Source organism: Anser anser, assembly GCF_964211835.1.
Source record: "Anser anser genome assembly, chromosome: 2".
Taxonomy (NCBI): domain Eukaryota; kingdom Metazoa; phylum Chordata; class Aves; order Anseriformes; family Anatidae; genus Anser; species Anser anser.
In genome coordinates this window covers 95,464,466-95,486,692 of record NC_139721.1, presented here as the reverse complement: position 1 = coordinate 95,486,692, position 22,227 = coordinate 95,464,466, and the positions used below count along the sequence as shown (strand labels likewise).

Here is a 22,227-nt window from a genome sequence, read left to right as displayed (position 1 = left end):
AGCGAGTCCAGAGAAGGGTGACGAGGCTGGTGAGGGGTCTGGAGAACAAGTCTTACGAGGAGCAGCTGAGGGAGCTGGGGTTGTTTAGCCTGGAGAAGAGGAGGCTCAGGGGCGACCTTATTGCTCTCTATAGGTACCTTAAAGGAGGCTGTAGAGAGGTGGGGGTTGGTCTATTCTCCCACATGCCTGGTGACAGGACGAGGGGGAATGGGCTGAAGTTGTGCCAGGGGAGGTTTAGGTTGGATATTAGGAAGAACTTCTTTACTGAAAGGGTTGTTAGGTATTGGAATAGGCTGCCCAGGGAAGTGGTTGAGTCACCATCCCTGGAGGTGTTTAAGAGATTCTGTGATTCTGTGATAACATTAAGCCTCCTAGTTAGATCTCATTTGCGTGTTATATAGTAACCATTTCTGAAACATTTACCTTTTTTTGTTAGCAAAAACAAAAACCATCCCTTGTATGGCACACATACAATCCACACACAATTTCCAGGGACCTGAATGCCAGCAAACAGCACAGCTGGTGCCCTGCTCTTGGTCATACTTGACATGAGAGAGAGTTTTAACATCAGATAGTTGCAGGCTTAGATGACACGTTGTGATACGACTCGCACCTCTTAGCTTTTTGACATGATTGTGTGGGAGTTCATAGCATATCTATAAATTGAGGGCTCATGTTCTGTTGATTTCCAGTATTCAGACCAAGCAAACGTGGAAGAGAGCAAACAAACAGAAAAGCCTGGCATGAAAACCAGGTCTTGTCAGTTCTGTTGCAATCAGGGTGTGCACAGCAGCAATTGCAGGACGAAGTTTTCCTTGTGTTACTGCTGCACAGATTTACAGATAATGCACAGGAGGAGGGGTTGCCTGATAGCTCCCACGTTGCACAACAGGAAGAAATGTGAAGCTTGGAGCAGCTGTGGAAGTTCAGTCCTGAAGCTACAAAGATACATATTTTGTAGAGGTCAGTGACTCCGCAGAGAAGTGAAGGTGATGCCTGGTCTGTTAACATAGCCCCACTGTGTTTTTAAGAGAAATATGACTTTAATACATTCCCCTCCTGTATAAAAGACTCCCAGGGTAATAATAACAATGAAAAGCCCTCCCCCCAGTGTTTTCTTTTTAAACACATCAAGCATCAGAAAAGCTGTCATTTTAGACCAACTTCTGCCCATCCCTATGGCAACTAATGGAAGCATTTAATACTATATATACAAAATGTAATTTGCTCCCCCGCCATCTCTAGTTTTACTCTTCTTTTTATGCTAAAATTGCTCCATGACGCCTACAATGTTTGGAAAATGCTTCTGAAGTGACATGCATAAGAGGTTCAACGTCACTGAAAAAAAAAGGCTCAAGTGACCAATTAAAAATGCTGGTTTTGAAAATGCAGTTGAGGAAACAAAGACCAAAAATATATTGACTGAGCGGTCATATTTGTATTTTTCAAAAGCCCAGTATTAAAACTAACAATGCCTTTGGAAAAGAAGAGAGGGGGTGGAAATCAAACACTGATGATCATACCGGGAGCAGTTACAGTATTTAATAGACTTGCAAGCTGCAATCAGAGGTCCCTGTCATATAAAAAACTTTCAAAGCTACTAAGCAGTCTCTGGAAATCCTTCCTCTGCCTGTCCCCTCAGCAAGGACAGCTGTCACCTGCAAAATCCTTTGACTAGCTTTATAGTAGGCTTAGAGAAATGAACAATTGTGCAGAAATTTTTGCCTCTTAGTGATGCCCAGCATGGGCCAGAAAGAGAGAAGTAAAAACTGACTTTGGAGAATGTTTTTTTCCAGTGTTTCTTTTGGGGTGTACAGAGGAACGTGAGCTTTTGCTGCAGAGCTAAGTGGACGCAACACCATTTCAATGGTGGCTGAAGCCAGCCAGTGCTAGGTACATCCTGTAAATAACCTTTCTTGCAGCTTCCTTGTGCTAGTCCTCCAGTGCACACAGGCATAGACCATTGGCAAGTACCTATAGTATATAGTATATATATATATATACCTCCAAGTGTGATTCAATGAGATGAAGGCATAACCAAGTGCTTTTTTATCAAAGGAACCACGTTTCAAAATAAAGTTAAGAGTGACTGACCAGGCTTTTGCAAGGTTTGGCCCCATATGAAAGACTGCCTCTCTGGAACCACAAGTGGTGGGGAGATAAAAATAGAAACATGCTGAAAATGGGTAGGACAGAGGCTAGAGGAAGGAGACAACTACTGTGTGGAGTGAATACTGCAGCATGCTATAAAGTAGTTGGCAGTAACCCTATGATGTGTATTTAATGTATTTCTTGTTTGGCTTGTATTTTTGGCTTGTACAATACTACAAGAAGCTCAGGTTGTTTCATGCATACAGACAAAAAACAGTCTCAGGTCCTAAACTGAAATTCACTTACTCCATCAAAGACCTGGTAGTCAAGCTGTTTTAGAATTAGGATAGAGAGGGCTTCTACCAGGAAACCATGGAAGAAATATATTTTATACTCAAGTTCCTCAAACACTATTCCACAAAATCATCCAACAACATTTTTTTTCCTTTTTCTTTTTCTTTATTTTTTTTTTCCTCCTCCTCATGTGGCTGAGCAAGGAACCTGTACAGCATATGTGCGTACCATGGCTTGCTTCCCTTCCTTGGCAGGGCTGTACAAAGGGGACAAGTGGACTTGGACACCACCCCTTGTCCTGCTCATCCAGGTTCACACAGCCAGGGAGGTACTTCAGTTGGGAAGCTATTCTCCCAGGGCTCTGTATTTTTTTGTCAGCAAAAATTTTTTTGTCTATATTTTTGTCAGCAGCCAGCAAAATTCAGCTACTCCAGAGGTTACATCAGAGCAATCCAAGAGAGCCTCCTGCCTCCCTTTCCTCACTGCTTTTCTGAGGAGCCTGTGGAAACGATCTCTCCATGAGAATTTTCCTTTTCCTCCTTCAGACCCAAAGTGGCTGGTCATTTGTTCTTCAACATTCATGATTCACAGAGAGGCTTCAATGGATCTTATAAATGACAATGAGGCATCTGGGTGTAGAAATAAGGGAGAATAGGCTGTTCTTGGTTTAGGTTTAGCTCAAAAATGGGATAAGCTATATTACTAAATTAAATTGTTTCTTAACCAAAGAGAATACAGGGACAGTATAGCAGCTCTCTATTGTATTTGTCAGGCTCTTTTAGCCAAATGCAAGCACTGCCAAAATCAATGTGTTTTACGCCTGAATTCTGTGAGCCCACTGTTTGACCCCATGTGAATAGCACGTACTGGGAGACATTAACATTTTTTAGTTAGGTGAACATTCACTACCAGGCTGTAATTTTCCTCTCAATGCCTGGAGCCTATGAGAAAATGCAATTTGCCGGAAACAATTGTAAAAGCCTGAGGAGGTAAGGACTGGAACACACAAATAGTATGTGTTTATTAAAAGAAAGATGTAGTGTGCTCTCCAGAAAAGGGATTACTGTGGAAGGAAAGTCTTTGAAGGCAGCACTTAATGTGGAGTTGCAGTCTAAACGACAAACAGCATAGTGGAATATATCAACAAAAGGACAATGACCAAGAATAACAAAAGCACAGATTCACAGAAACACAGGACAGAAGGGGACCTCGAGATATTATCTCTTCCCTGTGCAATGAGGCGAAATTAACCTCACCTAGCTCATTCTTCGCTGATGTTTCTCTAACCTACACTTTAAAACCTCCCTTGAAAGACAGCACAACCTTCCTGGTAGGCCTTTCTAGTGTTACAATACCCTTAGGGTTCTTATTTCCCTTCTTAAAATTGCCCAATTTCTTTGCTACAAATTGAATTTTTTTCCCCTTTTCCTCTGGTGCATATCGTGAATAACTGAGCAACATGATGTGACTAGAAACACGTAGAAATAACTTATTCAATTACTTTGCTGAAGGGAGAATTACAGTCTTCTCTAGGTGACTAGAAAGCCACCATGAGACTGTGAAATGTGAGAACCTTTGAAAGAGCACAGCTGACCATTTTCTTCTTAACGAAGAACGTGTATGAGGTCTTCAAAGCAAATCTGCCTAGCCCCTCAAGCACTCTCCACTTCAATCCCTGATTGTCTTCTGTAAAGATGTTTTCCTAAGTTTTGTCAACTCGGAGGATTTTGTTTAGTTTATTTAATAGTCCATTGAACTATCCAATCATCTGGAGAACTGTGACAGAGACAGATACTGCCATTATTCGTTTAAAAGGTCCCAAAGCCTGCTTATCATTACTATTCTAATAAGAACTCTTGTTTTCACATCCAGGACTTCTTTACTCTTACAACTCATGCATATTTCTGTAATAAATAAATTCCTGTCATCTGTTCTCAGACCACCTTCTGCCTCTGAGGGTTTCTATCCCCACCAGTTTGATTTGTTCCCTCTACGTCATATTCAGTAGATGAAGCTGGGCTGGGGCAATTCCAAGTCTGATTCCAAAGGGATTGTAAGATAGAAGGGCTCTGAGACAATAGGCAATCACAGAGGAAAGATACACCCCCACCCCCACCCCCCCAGAAACAAGTATCCAAGTGGAACTGCAGTGATAGGTATTTGATTTGGGTTGGTTAATAAACACTGAGCAGGATAAAAGCTAAAACTTGGCAAGTGTAAAATAGACTGGCTCAAGCATCCCCCTGGGTGCTGTGCCTCTTCTGCTGCAAAAGCTGGGCTTGCCTCTTCGCTGCTGCTGGGGAATTGGAGGAGTTGAAACAGCAACTGCTTCTTCTGGGAGGACTGAAACTCCCCAGCAGTAGCTACTTGGCAAAGCAAAGGATCAAAGCAGAGCTCTGTAGCCACTCCTGTTATAGGGCTCCCGTCCTGCCCTGGCTGTCTGCTGCACTATGAAACATTGCTTTGCCTAAACCTAGAGCTGGCTGTGACAGAGAGAGCCCAGTCCTGACCTGAGGGGTACAGGAGATCATATCTCCGTGACATAATTAACTGAATGACTTCCTTCTGCTGTGATTAGAAGGGACAGCTCCAGCCCAGATGCTCCTCAGTTTGCCGCAGATCTGGATTTTGCTGAGACATTTAGCTAAGCACTGTGTATGTCTCCTTTAAACAATCTTCAGAAAATAATTTACATTTTATACTATTTCACTACTGTTATTCTCCATAATTTGCCTGAGACCCTAATGCCCACAGTCATAACTCAAAAGTCCCAGTGTGTCAGGCAATACAAAAATAATCCCTGCCTGAAAGAATTTAGCACCTAAATATTTTCTCATTGAAATCAATAGCAAAAGCTCCTGGGCCTACTTGCTCAATGAGAGAAAAAAAGGGAACAACAGAGAGAGCAGGTGGTTTGTTATCATTAGTTGGATACCAGAGCAGGCATGCTGCATTTTGCCATTGTTTTAGCTCACAGGCATAACACACAAGCACTTCTGAGATTTCAGTAAGGTATAACCATGCCATATTTCTTCCCTAGGTGACCAGGTGCCATGTTCCCCCTTTCCCAATACTTCTTCATTGCTGCTGCTCTTTTGGGATTCATTTTTTAAACATTTCTTCCTTTCTGTAAATTTTCAGCTTCTGTTGCTCCCCCATTCACTAAGACCCAACCACATGAGATTCAGGACACTAACTTTTGACGATAAGAAGGGGAAAAAATACATAACATAGACAAGCAGCATAAACAGCACTGTGCTTGCTCTGTGTCCTCCAGGACATGACCATTCTGGCTCCAGCACATGAAGTGGCATGATAATTACAGGCAGGACAATGTCTTTCACATCTTGATTGCTGCCACACATCATCCCCTGCATCAGAGCAAGGGTTGGCAGCTGTAACTTGGGTGCCAGATATTGTCTCTAAAAAGATGCTATAAAGATGAGCAGTGGCATTGAGAGAGGCCTCATTAGGTGGCTGCAATCGTCAGCCTCTGACTCCCTAACCAGATGCCATTTTTCTGTTACACAGCATTTGGCCCTCATGGGTTCCAACTAGCACATACACAATCTAACTTTGAAAAGTAGAAGCTGGACTGTTCTTCACTCTGATCTGTCTTAGAAATCACTAAGGCTGGGACATACTGGAAGATATACTGAAATACAGGTTCAAGTAAATAGCTGGAGAGGTGTCCCCCCTAGCAAACAGATGAGATGGAGACACCCATCTACCTATGAAATCGATAGAGAAAGTGGAATTCTTTCCATCTGGAAACTCCGTAGCACAAAGTGTCTATTGGGAATGCATACATACCAAAATAGAGATGCATGCGTCTTTATTTTACATGTAAAAAAGCATGTAAAACAACCTTAAGCAATAGAAAGTATTTCTCCTTTCTGCCCAGTTTGTTCATCTTGTGTGACAAATGATGATCCAATGATGAAACATGGAAATAGCTCCCCTGACCCACATGTACTGCTCTGCCACACATGGACTCACTAAAGCTGCAGAAGTGTGTTTTTCACTCATCTAGCTTTGGAAAAAGTATGCCTTTTCTCCAGTCATTCTTTGGCAAAGTGCAGTATATCTAATTTTGTTAAATTCCAAAACACACTGTGCTTGTACTTGTAGGTGTAAGTAGAATGTCAAGGATGAGTCAAAGATTAATACCTAAATTATAGAGTGCAAAATGGGAATTATAGTTTTAAATATCACATTAAGAACTAGGAAGTATTTACCTAGTCAAAAGTACTATTTGCTCTGTAATTGGCAAAATGCTATTCCTTTAGTTAAAAGAGATTCATTAATAGCTCCAGGTTCAAGCAGGAGAAATGCATAGGATGGAGTGGTAATTAGATGAGAGACTTGTACGAATTTTAGCATAACCCTTATTCATCACAGCACTCACTTCAATATAAGGCTACATTTCGATTCTGTCTGCTTCCACTGGTCTGCAGAACAAGGACAAACATAAAACCGTACTTAGGATAACAGCTGCTTGGCTAGTTTCTTTCCTTAAAACATATTTCTTCTTTCATTATTGCACAGTAAGATTATCAAGTAATAAGTTGTCTGCTTTCACCAATCTACCCCTCAAAAATCTTCACTTACCTTACTGTCCTGTTTTTCCTTCCATTCTTATAAAGCTTTCTTTTGCTTTCTTATTAAAAACAAACAAAAAACAACAAAAAAACAAAATAAAAGAAAAAATGGCTACTTTATCAGCAATCTCAGAAACCCACCCAACCAACCAACACAAAGACACACACCTATAAATGATGCTGTCAGTGCTTCCCACTTTCTCATTTTCATCTTTTGCCTCATATCTTTAGTTATCAACTCTCCATGTTAGGACCACTTTTTTTCCTATGTGCACACAATGCCATTATCATACTAGGGGCTTTTAGATGGTCTGGTAAATAAATGAATAAATAAAGCATAAAAGATTAGAGTTTTAGCTAGCTTGTTAATTTCTCACTGTCATTAAGCACATCACATGGCAATGGTTCAAGAATATTTTTTAGACTTGGATGAAGACATATTAACGATACCTTATCTGATTTTTAGACTAACAAGTGGAAGTGATTCTATGATGCTTAGAAGCAAGTTTCATCTGCTTCTCAGAGCCCTACCAACTACCTTCTGGTTCCGTAATCGATGCCCTGTGAGTCCAGTACTGTTCAAATCCCATGCTTTCAGCTACTGATACTTTGCACTGTTCATTAGCTGCTGAAAAACAGGATATAAAAATAAAACTTTAGGAAACAGACTTATTTAGACTTGTGAACTGAGTGTAGAGAACCCTGCCAAAAAATTATTTTTGTTATAAAGGAAAGGAGGTTCATCAGTGAAAAAGTTCCAAAGACCAGATCTTCAAAAACCTTTCATTTTTGTAAGTTAAAAATATTGAATAGCTCCACACACACACACGCACTTATTTTTAGGAGAATCTATTAAATAGCACTTCTCTTCACCAGCCAGCTCCAACATACTTTACTCCAAAGCATCCGCTTCATATTTTAGCAAGTCTTAAGATGATATTTGCTCTATACTTTACTGTTTAGTCCTCTACTCAGCAGAACACAGCCTATACAGGCAATTGCTAAAGGAGGTAACCAGAAAAGAAAAACAGAGATGAGAAATCTCAAGGTAAGCTATTGTCCTTGTGCTTCCCAGAAATCCTTGGAAAAGTCAAGACTATGTTTACAGAAAAAAAAAAAAAAGTCCAAGCTATCCTCCAGACAGGTTTTTCTTTATAAAATTTCTTGTTTTCCTTCTAGCTATTTCTTACATGAAGGAGACTCAGACACTTATTTTGCTGTCTCCTAATGCAACTCACTTGTTCTAATTTGTGGATGTGTCAGAAAAATAGTCCTCTATCTTTAGATACAATTCTACTGCCCAAGTCTCTGCTATAAAACTGGAAAGGTGACTAGACAAACTTTGAACTGGTACTTTGTATATGTACATGAAATGGAGGAAATGAAGGTAGCTGAATGCTTATTGTAGCTGAAAGATGGTTGCTATTTTATTTTTTTTGATTCCAAATTAAGCCTCTGCCACATCTACCCCTGAGCATCTCACAAACAAGACAATTCACAGTATGACATTCCTAGGAAATAACGAGGTAGTGGCTATGTAATTTGAAAGTTCAGATTTATTTATTTATTTGTTTTGTGACTGTGCCAAGTGGTATCAAAGCCTGTCAGCATCTTGTTAAAGGGGCAATCCATAGGAGAGAACTAAAGAAAAACCGGAATACATAAGGTTTATTCAAGTGTTGCACAAGATAAAACTACTAATAGGAGCTACCATGTTGAAAGAAGAATTTTGAAAAATCTGCCTATGGCCAATTCTAATTTTATGATTTCAAGGTATAGGAAGGAGATTGAATCACTAAGGAATTAGGAAAAGGAACATGGGCTGGAATTTAACTTCAGTAGTTAGATTTCAACAGCAGTATCAAGGGAAGCTTCCGTCCCTGAAAGAAGTCAAAGTCACCAAGACAAAAAGTTTCAACCTGCAAAAATAACAAGCAACAGAAATTATTCTTACTGAAACTTCCTAAAATGGAAAGGGACACTGTGAAACACTTATGTTGATTAAGTTAATGTGAAGCGTGTCCTCTAGTAAGATTTAGAGAATACAAAATTTACGTCTATCATAACAAAATTCCAATAATAAAGGGCCAGTGAGAAGACCATTAGCCCTATTCTTGTGGCTGTAAATAGGAAACGAGATCTCCCAAGCTAGTCAACTGCAAGGGAATTCACACACCCTTTCAGGTACAAGCTTTTGCAGATACATAATCACCTACGTGAATGTGGGCAGTTCACGTGAGCTGATCCCCCTCTGCAGGCAGGCACATAGGAGAATTATAGTGAAGTAGCAATTCAGTCTGCATTTTGTCTTTAATTATGATATATAGGAAGAGTTGTTCATCTGCAGCATGTTCATAATGGGCCTTACAAATTTTTAGTAACACCAAAAAACATACTGGCATATTAAACCTGAGGACTTTGTGTGACTGCATATGCTGTCTTCCTTCTTACCCCCAGAATACCAAGGTGGTCAGACTGGGACAAAAGTTCAGACTGGCTTTCAGAAAGTCATGTGAAAGCCCGTTTTGGGATTAAAAGAAGAGTATGTGTAACAGCCATTAGGAAAGGTTTGCCTTTGCTTGTAACTCTCAGTACACAGTTGGAGAAGTTAAATTAGCCTTTGAGACAGGATTTACAGACCTGACTTTTAAAGAACGAATCATAAAGAATTGAATATCCTTATTTTTTCCCCTCTTCTTTCTGCCCTTTTGATCCCTTTTTAGCATGGTCTCATTGAGCCATCTGCTTCCTGTCTGTATAAAGCAAGCAGTCTGTATGGGTAAGGGTCTTCTTCAGATTATTTGCCATGTTGAAAACAAGTGTTACTGGACTGTTTCTAATAATGGAAAATGTGGTTTCTCAGGCACAAATCAAAAGCATGATAAAGACTATTAAAAAGGAGAAACAAAATTTCCAGTAGTTAATGTTCTGATGCAACAAAGTTCAGAATGCCAGCTGTGTATAATCTGAAAGAACATCAAGAGAACATCATAATAAAAGTGAATAGATTCCCAGTTGATCATACAAGAAACCTAAAAAACAAAACAACAACAACAAAAAAAACACACAAACAAAAAAACCAATCCATCGGCTAAGTACATCTCAAATTTTGTATGCATCTATAGAAACTGGTCTAGTAACACCTATTACTGGGGTAGCACTGTTGATTTGCGAGAACACCAGGGGAAGAACGCAACCAGAGAGAAGTATATGCATTTCATTACCCTAACATTGAGTTTGGGCTACATTATGCCTAATTTCATTTTGGTCCAAAAAATATATTAGTGCCTGGAAACTTATTACCATTTATAAAAACCTTCTGTCATCAGAAGGGCAGATTATCCCTTGAGCTAACAAGTGCTTTTTTCTGCAAAAAGGGTGATGAAACTTGATTCAAAACTCATTCTCTTTTCCACTATATGATGCTGTCCTACAACATCCCTATTAAATGTCCCTATTTCATAAGACTCATCTTGATAATACCAACACGCAAAGGAAATATGTAGTGGATTCCTACAAACCTGTTACTAGAACAGCCCATTCCAAATGTTTGAATTTTTAGATAATGTCTGTTATTTCAATATTTGCTACATAATTGTTATAATAATGACTAAGAACATATTCAATCACTACGCTGTTTGACAAACACCATTTAAAATTGAATGTTGCTTTTTTTTTGTTTTTTAATAAGATACCATCATGTATTGCATACAGTGTCTCTATTAGCAACATTACTGCAGCACAATTTCTTTTCTGGTTGTCCTCTTCTTACTCTAAATTCTTTCTTGTTATTACTGAAAGGCAGGAGTACTTCTACAAAGGCTGATGAGCATGCTGTGACTCTATACGCATGCTGGAAGGCAAAACTTAAATTTCCAGCATACTACTAGATTATGCATTTCTCTGTACATGCAAAAATACATACTTGTTCATGGAACTCTGATACTTCTAGAAGTCAACATCTGTTCACAGAAGTGGCTATTGGCATGCACTTATCTGTGAATCACTATGCAAATATATGCAACTGCAGTAAAAGAAGTCCCTAGAAGATTTGAAGAATTACATTTACTTTTGCAGAGTTAAAATTTTGAGGTGACTGATGGGCCCATTGTCACAACCCTTATGGAAGCTGGTTACCTACTTTTTCCACTGAGAAAGTAAAATATTATTCTACAAAAAGCATAAGATTTAACACAGAAATTCCCAATTCTGATATTGTTTTAATTAATCCTGTGTCATTGTGGATCAGTACAGTATGTCCCCAAGGGAATCAGGCCCGGACAATGAAAGTGGTACAGAGTGAAAGTGATATTATTTACCAGAAAGAGTGGATCCTCTATTGGTAGACACTGTTCAAGAGACAGTAGAATAATCATCTAAAGATGCCTTTATAAAAATCAATCCTCTGTTCACACTCATGGAACCATGCAACCAAAGAGTCAGTCAAAACAATGTTCTCTTAGCTGCTTGTTAATGGTGCTGGTCAGATGATTGTGATTAAGGACCAACCAGGATAGTCCTGACTGAGGCTGATTTCATGATGTTTCTTAAAAGAAATGCATTGCTCTGCTAAATATTAAAAGTTTTTTCTATGTGGAGGGCTGCTAGTATGGGCTGTTACTTTTCAGGACCTATGTCAGAATGCTAAAAGCTTTAAACAACCTGTTCAGAGCTACTGCTTGATAATGAGACAGCTACTTCTACACTGGACATTGTACAACAAGCACAAGTAATCTTGCCCTCCGATCATGCCCTGTCAAACCACAGGGGGCTAAAGAAGTAGCTTAAGACATGGGCTTAAGCAAAGGCATACACCCTGCTTTAAAAAGCAGATTAAGCATGTGACAGATGCTTTGTGACAATTTACAAGCAGTATATGCTGACCTGGTTTTTGTGATGTTGATTTTATGATTATGTTGGTTTGATTTAATTCAAAGACACAGACAAAACCTGAAATATTTGTTAAAAGTAATATACCTGCTGATAAACACCCTCAGGTCAGTTAGTGATAAAACCAGAATTGTCAACTGTGAAGATCCTATTTCTGGGCTCCAGTCAAGCTGCTGAAATTTCTTTGGCCAGCGTTGGAGACTAAGATCAAAACAACTCCAATGACTATACAAACTGTTCACAGGCCAGATGTTAAGAAGCCAAATAAATTGCCATAAAGTTCAGCTGGTGAAAGCTAAAGGAAACTTGCATCACCCTGTCACCATAACATTGTAAAAAATAAAGATATCTTCTGCTAATATAAGACACCCGAAGTCATTCTTCCGTGCTTGCTTTTCTCTCTATTGCTCATATTGTTTTAAGACCTTTCCATGTTCAGGATATATTGCCTGCACCCATAGGTTGAGCTTGAAGGATTCATGAGGAATCACTGTGCTTGGAGGTTTGAGGGTATAGAAATCATGCTATTATGCAGCAAGTAGGGACACAAACCCCTGCACAAAGGGGTTCAGCTCAGAGGCTCCAGATGAAGCTTGCTCTTACTGATATAAATAGAAGCTTACAGTGTTATCATTAAAATAATTTGCCCCTCACACATGGAAACCTTGAATACATTCATACAACAACTAAACAATGTGAATTGATTCCCCTACAATTGATCTGATAGTGTAGAAGACTTGCCTGTAGATTACCAGGGGAAACCTGCAGGGGAACAGGAAAGAGAAACTCCTGGTTTCTCACATTGCATCCAATACTTCCTACTGGGAAACTGATTTTCTACTATGGCATATCATAACATTTTAATGGTAATCTGGACCGGGACCTGTTAGAACATGGTGAAGCTTCTCACTCCTCGTAGCTATGCTACTGGGTAAAACAGCACATGCACGGGAGTGTACACAGACAAAAAGAAAAATGAAACAAATACTTACGTAAGGTTTTTTTTGGTACGCAACCAAAACACTTACTCAGTCTCACAAGCCCAAAACACGATGGGCAAACAATTGGCTGACAGGTAGGGCTCAAAGGGTTGTGGTAAGTGGGGCCACATCAGGCTGGTGGATGGTCACTAGTGGGGTCCCCCAAGGCTCCATTTTAGGGCCACTTCTCTTCTGTGTTTTTATAAGTGATTTGGATGTAGGACTAGAAGGTGTTTTGAGCAAATTTGCTGATGACACTAAACTTGGAGGAGCTGTGGGCTCGGATGAGGGTGGAAAGGCCTTGCAGAGAGATCTGGACGGATTGGAGAGCTGGGCGATCACCAACCACATGAAGATTAACAAAAGCAAGTGCCGGGTCCTGCACCTGGGATGGGGCAACCCTGGCTATACGTACAGACTGGGTGACGAGACGCTGGAGAGCAGTCCCACAGAGAGGGATCTGGGGGTTTTGGTTGACAGCAAGTTGAATACGAGTCAGCAGTGTGCCCTGGCAGCCAGGAGGGCCAACCATATCCTGGGATGCATCAAGCACGGCACTGCTAGTCAGTCAAGGGAAGTGGTTGTCCTGTTCTACTCTAGTGCAGCCTCACCTCAAGTACTGTGCGCAGTTCTGGGCACCAGAGTACAAAAAGGACATGAAACTATTGGAGAACGTCCAGAGAAGGGCTATGGGGATGGTGAAGGGCCTAGAGAGGAAGACTATGAGGAGCAGCTGAGGTCACTTGGCCTGTTCACTCTGGAAAAAAGGAGGCTGAGGGGAGACCTCATCGCGGTCTACAGCTTCCTCACGAGGGGGAGTGGAGGGGCAGGTGCCGATCTATTCTCTTTAGTGACCAGTGATAAGACCACAGGGAATGGTGCCAAGCTATGGCAGGGGACATTCAGGCTGGATATCAGGAAGAGGTTCTTCACCAAGAGGGTGGTTGCACACTGGAACAGGCTCCCCAGGGAGGTAGTCACAGCACCAAGTCTTTTGGAGTTTAAGAAGCATTTGGACTGTGCTCTTAGTCATATGGTCTGAATTTTTGGGTAGACCTGTGTGGAGCCAGGAATTGGACTCGATTACCCTTATGGGTCCCTTCCAATTCGGGATGTTCTATGATTCTATGAAAATGTACTCTGAGTCCCGTGGTGAAGATAAAGGCAGTGGAGTGTAGACAGAAAAATTCCCAACAAGTTCAATGGGGTCACTATTTCCTCTGGCATGTCTTGCTTTTTCTATTATTGCTTCTTCTAGCTGACCTCATCATGAGGTACCTTTGCAGACACAATGGTGATGTTCAACCTCCCATAGCCAGTGAATATGTGCTCCTTGTACATACCAGAAATTCAGCCTTCAGCTTGATCCAGAGTTCTGTGTTCATCACTGCACTAGTTACATGACAAATAGCTCCACTTAAGCATTTTCTCACTGTGTCATCGCACACTGATATCTCACTGCTGACACCAACACATAGTGTATCTTGCTGTTCTGCTCACTTGTGGGTTATCCATTTGCTGGGGATAAGTGCTGTAGCCAGTGCGTATTCTGACATTTGAAGGATTATACAGGGCAGAAGGTTATAGAAATAAGTTATTATTAACATTTTCTATGTCATCCAGATCATAGCTGGTCTGAAACATCAAGTGAAAAAGCTTCTATGCAGTGATAGAGAAATATTTTTTGAATTTGGGTCAATTTTACCAAAGCATCTGTTCTTAGAAATAGCTGCGGTAGGGGTGCATGACAAACAAACCTGAAAAAGTCAAAACATTGTACTCTGACATTTTTGATAGTGATATATTTTGCTTCAAGCACAAAACAACGTTTTCATTTGAAATGACTTTCAAAAAGTATTTTAAAATTATTCAAAAAGCTCAAATTGAAAAACACACTCTGTTTCAGACCAATCAAGACAGTTCTTTACCACAAGTGATTCTTTTTAGTTCTTCATTCTGTGAATTTTTGTTTAAATATTCATCATCTGAAATCAAAATTACTTCTTTATTTTTCTATGGCTGTCAGCAAATCAAGAAACCCTTCTTCACATTCAGCTGTGATCCTGGACCCAATTTAAAAGAATATTTAAACATGTCCTCAACTCTAAGGCTAAGGTAAGTACCTGTTCAGGTTCTGCACTGAATAACTATGAATTCCAGGTATGTCAAACTGTTAAGCTTAACAAGGCCTCAACAGCTCCCCTTTCCCCTCTTCAGATCTTACAAATAATTTTACTTCATTGCCCAGTAGAAAGACAAAGATGGTGTTTTAGAAATTATGAGAAGATGACACATTTCAAAGATGCTGTTCCTGACTTTTTGACCTTAAGAAAGAGAGCAAATAAAACAAGGTCAACAATTCTGTGTTTAGAGATTATGTGAGTTTTCTTGGGCATCTGAAGGGTTCTTCTCCTCTGATAAATAATATCTGTGTGAAAGGATGGATCTAAAGGCACAGAAGCAAGGACTGAGTAAAAAAAAAAAAAAGAAAAAGAAAAAGGACTTTTTTTTCTTTTTTTTTTTTCCAGAAAATGTCTGACCAATTAAGTTACCATTATCCCTGCTCTGCCAACCAGCCTCTATACAAATTGATTAGGCAATCAAGCTTAAACTGAAGTCCAGTTCTTCATTTTTGTATAGTTCAAACATGTTTTGGAACAGACTAGGCTCCATTTGTATATACATATATTTAAAAAAATAACACATTTCAATATAAAACACATTTCAAGCTGCTTATATTTTATACATACACATGCATTTCACACATCAGGGGAAGAAGCATGCAGAACCAACCACAAGCAGTTAAGTTAACAGACTCCTAGCACCCTTCCTTTGTTCAGCTCCCACAAGTTTCTGCTGCTGGTGGGTGTAGGTCTTTTGAACTTCTTGAAAGCAACAAAAGACTGTAGATCAGTGCATTTAACCACGTACTTTCTTGAGTTGCAAGCAGAACAGCTCTTGACTTGAACAGGAGTATGCATCCAAGGACATGCCGGTAAGCAGCTCACAGCATTCCTGAGGGCTTCTCTGTTTATTCTGTATTTGTTTACCAGTTTCAATGAGACACTTGTATCCAGAGTATCTGAATACCTCAAACATCTCTCAATGTACTTGCCTGACCAGAAGGAGGAAGGGAAGTACCGTGAGCTTTGCTCTTCGGGTGAAAAAGTGAGATGAGTTGGTGTGACCAGAAGAACGCTAGAGTTTGCCCACCCCCCCGTGCACAGGGAGCTACCTCTCTGTAAGAGGTACCTGTTGTATTCCACATCCTCATCTCCTCATCCTAGATGCTAAACACCACTGAATTCAGCTCTTCTAACTTGCTGTGGGGCCACGTTTTCTATAGATAATGAAAAACTGGTCTAATGCTTTGTAATGTTTTTGACAGACACAGTCATTATGAAATATTTCCAAGCTCTTGCAAACACAGAAAAAGAAAAGAAACTACTGTTGCTAGGACTGCAGCATAGAAGCTTTCCAATATTTTAGATAATTAAAAGAAAGAAAAAAAAAAACTTGGAAAAAGAAGGAAGTGTGAGGGAAGGGGTAAGAAACTAAGAAAGCCAGAGCCAAGAATCTGTGGAAATAGGAAAGACTTTTTAGATGAGAAGACAATGCAGACATAGACTACTATCCAGGAAGGTAGAAGAGAGCTTGAACTCATATTTGCTACTACTTATAGACTTATTGAAGCATACAACAATAAAATAAACACTTACCCACATCATTACATCAGCTTCATAACACACCCAAGAAATTCTGCTCCTGCTTGGCCAGAATAGGACATAGAAAACCTCGGTCACACATTAGCCTAGTCCAAATCAAGCTGGTAAATTGCTTAATAAATGCAAACAGAAAAAGCAAAATTTTCAGAAGGCTACCTCAACTACTCCTGTACCAGATAAAGGGTAACCCACTCTTATCAGGTGGAGATCATTTCCCCTTGCTGTGGGGAATCAGTGAGACTCTGACTGGGGCAACTGGTGGCCCCATCCAGGCTGGGTTCACTGTCCTTCAGGACAAGTGATAGCCTTTGAAAGGTTAGGAATTGCCTAGTGGTCAACTCAGCTGGAAAAAAAAAAAACCAGCATATGATGCACCTGGAGCAAGCATTGTCCCACTAAATCACAGGGTTGCATGTGTTGTTTCCTGGAGTCAGGAGCAGAGCAGAGGCTTGGTCCTGCACCACTCCCAGGGGAAATGCTGCTCTGCCAACCTGGCTCTGACTCATTATTGTGACACTCAGCATTAAAGCTCGTGTAGTTTGACAATCAGCGAAATGCAGGCATTTTAAAACCCTGTTATTTCACCTGTATGTTCAATTTTTAAATAACTATGCTAATTCAAAAACAGTTCATTATTATATACCACATCAGTCCCCTGCATACACTGAACATTATCCTTAGCTCCTTTTCAAAGTGGATTTAATCCGTTATGGCCTGTCACATAAATCCTTCTTAGTTTGTGGATTATTGACCTGATAGGCCCAAACAGCTCCATCTGTCCATTTAAATGGACACGAATACTGTGAGTGTTTATTGCTTGCAATCTTATTTTTTGTAAAGTGCTTTATTTCCCTGCTTCTGCATGCATTGTTTCAGTATTCAGGGACAATTTAGTGCCAAGGTCTTGTCTAAACTCTTAATTACAGTGTTTTCTGGGCCAAACTGCCCACATACTGTAGAATAAGCAAGCATACAGCTATTTGACTTGGGAAATGAAGCTGTTGACTTAGAGCCAGCCCTGAGGAGCAATATAAAAGTTGTTAGACTGGTGGAATATTTGGAAGCGAAAAGGGATTCCTTGTTGAAATGTTGATAGGAATCCCGCCTTATGTAATGAAGCTTTTATAGCCACAGTGAAAGAAAATTACTTTCAGATATCTACACAAATTTGTTCTAATGAATGAGCTAAAGTGATGCTGTAAGGGACATTTGCTGAAGTGAAAACAGGAATAAAATAGCTTATTACCTATTGATATGTGTCAAGGGTCAGGTGAGAGCATGCAGAAAAAAACAGACATTTTTCATTACCCAAGAATTGTTGGTGAAATTATTTACAAAGACTGAGTTAATCATGTTATTGAGTCAAATAATTTCTAATGGAAGTATTAAAGTGCTATAAAAAGGTTCGCAGTGTGTAAGCCTTTTTTTTACTTTGCCACTGATGTTCTACACACAGAATTATTACTGTTAGTTGAGGCACTGAAAAAGCAGGAGAGCAAACACTAAAACAGAAGTCTGCAAAATTTGGTGCTCATCTAAGCCTGGTGAATTTCATTGCAATGCTGTTTTCCTCTTCCTGAGGGTGAGCCGCTCCACTGGCCATCAGTGGGCCAGGACACGCATAGCAGGTGAATGTAGCTTTCCGTTATGCACAGGGCTCATCTCTGATATGGCTAGGTTCTGGTTTTAACAGCTATTAGTGGAGAAGAAAACTTTTAGCACATCAGTCCTGAATACTATTAAGAAACCTTACAGAGAATAAAAATATACTTTGCAGATGGCCTGTGATAGCTTTTTTTATACATAAACAGAAAGGTCTGAGCTCTGACACTTAGATGGGAGTGATTTGTATCCTGCTCATACTCTTTTCAAGGAGCTTCATATTTTTGATGCAGAGCTAGATACAACCTATGTATGCACTGGACACATGGTTACTTTTTCATGGATGGGGAATCTCAGAGAAGAGGGAGGATGTTTTTGGCAAGCTGCATTTTCAGAAAAGAAATGTCACATGCAAAGAGCTTCTCAAAGCCAGTCCAGTGCTAAGACCAAACTGTACTGCCCAGAACTGTTAAATACATTTGATTATATTGGTCCATGTATGATGGTATTAACATAAGTGTACTTGTGTGCATAGGCACACAGAGCAGTCCAGTTACTGTTTTTGTTTTTTTTTTTTCTTAAGAAATTTCAGGCATCTGTTTGTCATCTGCATCCTCTGTCCCATTCTTGGGTCTTTGACTTTGATTCACTTCTGTGGGGTTTACACAATACCAGTAACAAAACATTGCCCTGAGCACAAATCTTGCATAAAATATTCATTCTCTGAAGTGAAATTAACTTTTTTTTGTTTTTTTCTTCCTTCAAAATGACCCCAAAAGGCCATTCACTGCAGTTAAATTTATTGCACCCTTGGTGCACACATTTTGTTTTGGCAAACAGAAATGCAGTGGCCTCTGAAGGTAGTCCACCCATCAGCTTGTAGGAGATAGTAGCATGTTATACAAATTTAAAGCAAAAGTTTGAAATATTTAGAAAACTTTCACTCAACCTTTGGCATCAAACTGAACAGCTGTTTTCAGGATAAACTCATATAATTCTGCCATGCGGAATACTCAGCCTAATGGAATGAGAGTGTGATCCAGATGTTCAATTGCATGTTGGGCAGGTCTTCTGGTAACACTTGTGAAGTGCTGATATACTTCAAGAAGTGGAAGACAACAATAAAAAGCATCTATGCAACATCAAAAATTAAAGCTTTGCTTGCTCAGATGTAAGCAGTATAACGCCTTGCATTCTGCATGTAGAATATCCATTACTGAGATGACATGTCTGGAATTTCCAGTGAATATTGATTTGCATACTGTATAGCACTACTAGCATTTTTATCCTGCAGAAGTAGCAGCTGAGCATCTTATAGAGGTGTACCTAGGAAATAAGTGGACATATATACATAGCATTTATATATACAGTATGTACATATAGACACACCTTCTACATGCACATGTGTGCATGCCTGTGTGTTTGTCTGTCAGTATGTATGTATATAGAAGAATATTGCATGTAACTACTTCTGGCTAAGATCACCTTGATAGAATACATTTAAACCTGAGATATTTCTCTATGGAAATCAGTACATTTGTGCCACAGATATGTTTGTCCCAATTTAGTCTCAAATTGCTGAGATGAAATTACCCAAGTCTCTTTTGCAAGTGAAGGTCTCTCTGCTTACAAGCATGACCTCTCCATCAATGAATGGAAATTAGGCTCAATAAATAAAGCTAAGCTCCACCACCCTGAATGAGCATAGTCAGCAGGGAACCTCTGAAATGCTTGCTGTTATTGCTCTAACATTTCAGCCACCATGTGGGGGGACGAGGTTTCAGTATATTACTGGAATCTATTCATTTTATGAACTGTACTGATAACATGGCTTGCATTCTACTTGGAAATTGAATTAGTTTCAGAATTTATATTCACAGGTTTATCTAGTCAGGCTATAAAATTAAACGTATTAACCGGGCACTAGCAGAGATGGATTTTCAACAAATTTTTTAGCTACTTTAATAGCGAGGACACTGTTTTAGTGATGACTTTAATATTGTCTTAAAATCTGATTCAATGAATTATGGAGGCTGAGGGAACACAGTCACTGCTGTAATATTTTAATAAAACAGTCTGCACTACACTGAAGGCATGCAAACTGACCATCTTCAGTGAAAGCCACTCTTCTGACAGTTGATTTGATAGGTTAATAAAAAGGAGAGACATTTTTTATTTGATTATAAGCTTTTAGACCTTGTATTTTGTGAAGCTAAAACATAAGGGGTAAGACACTACACATTTTTTCATAGGAAACTTTGGTCCTTACACAGATTCTTGTTTTCTTTGTATAATAAAGAATATGAGACAAAATTAGTTGCTATATATGTCTTTCATTATGAAAAAGAGCCACAAAACTTTGGAGGGTTATCAAGTTATGAAGTTGATGGCTGTAATCTCACAGCATACCACTAACTAGGAACAGTATGGAGTGCAAGTTTCAATGCCACTGGGAATTCTTTTAGGATGTATATTACTTATCTCATTTATCAGGGAAAGAGGGGTGAATGTTCAATTAATTGCATAATCAAAAACAGAAAGGAAACTTCTGACTATTTTAATACGCTTATAGGAATGAACTTCATGACTGTATAATTCTTTTTACCATGAAATAGCATGTTATGCAATAAGTCAGTTCTCAAGGATGGGCCAGTTCTGCTTAAAACCTTGATAAAAAAATCACCCTGAGCTAGGTGAGAAGACCAAGGCCTGTATAGACCATGGAAATCCATGGGATGTGGTTATAACATGTACTTCACAGTGATTCAAAGTGGAAGTGGCTGTGAAGAGGCACAGGAATGTCTGCAGAACTCCATGTGGACCATTCACATATTTTCATGCACTGGGTTGGACTCTACAGTGCCTAACTCCAGCAAACCTGATCGCAAATGATCCTGAAGGCGGAATGTGGCCCAGCTTATGAGGACTTTACTGTGTTTCCCTCTGCTCCCTCAAGAGATGTGGCTGCCTCTGAACTCTATACAAATAAAGAGCAGTTTGCAGAAAGGATCCTGCTCCTTTTAGCTCTGCAGCAACTGTATATAATCAGAGTGATCAAGCTCTTGTTTGTCTCTTAGGCACCAGAAAGCCTTTGTGGCAAGACTGTCATAAAGCTTTATGTTTATACAGCACCTACTGGATTGCTTGTCAGATGAGGTCTCTGTATGGTTCCCTAATAAAAATAATGAGTGAATAATCGTTAGCAATATACATGCAAATTGGCCTTCCAATTGCATGGAGCCATAATACAAAGTTTATCAATCAAGGGCACAGGAGCAATTGTGAGCAGTCCCCAGAATCTGTTCCCTCCAAGACTGCATGAAATCAGGCTGGCAGCCGGTGAAATGCATGGGCTGGCTCCCCACGCCTGTACAAACACTCGTGCTCTCACCATGGAGGCGCTAAGGAATGCAGATTACAAAGGCTGTTTTCAGGACTGAAATAGTCGTTCCTCAGTGAGAAGCCAAACAGAGGCTGATCATTATTTTATCTGTGCCGAACAAGGTCTGTAAGCAAATTGCACATAATTATGACAAAATACCATCAACAACATGACAGTGTCCTGTCGTGTGCTGGGGCATTTGGCACACAACGCTACAGAGTCAGATGTTTGTTCCCTTTTGGTGCTTGGTGTTTGTGTTTTGCCTCTTGCTTTGACTCACACTCTTGCCTCAGTAAGGACTTATTATACTGCCTTTGTGTACAGTGTTCACTGATTTATGCCAGAGGTTTGAACTCCAGCAGCCAGAAAGTCTCAGCTTTGTTCCTTATGGCAGGGGCTGTTCCCTGCCAGAAGCTATTTCATTTCCGTGGGGAGAGCAATGAACTCAACCAGCAATATTGACTTGCAGTGGAGTCTTGGACCACTGCTAAGTCACGTGTGCTTTTTGGGGGATAACAGTCTGTCCCCCTTCCAATCTTGCCAACAAGAGCCTTTCGTTTGACTTCAGCAGGAGATGGCAAAAGCTGCAAAGAGTAAAGGCCGAACTCTCCATGTAAGGAGGAGCTGTACAATAAGTGAGATGATCTCACCCTGACTAGTCT

General features: G+C 39.9%; 1 protein-coding gene across 1 annotated transcript in view; it reads right to left on the bottom strand.

The window, feature by feature from the left end:
* PHACTR1 (phosphatase and actin regulator 1) overlaps nucleotides 1–22,227 on the bottom strand; it is a 359,571-nt gene that overhangs the window by 335,524 nt on the left and 1,820 nt on the right. The window lies entirely within an intron of this gene.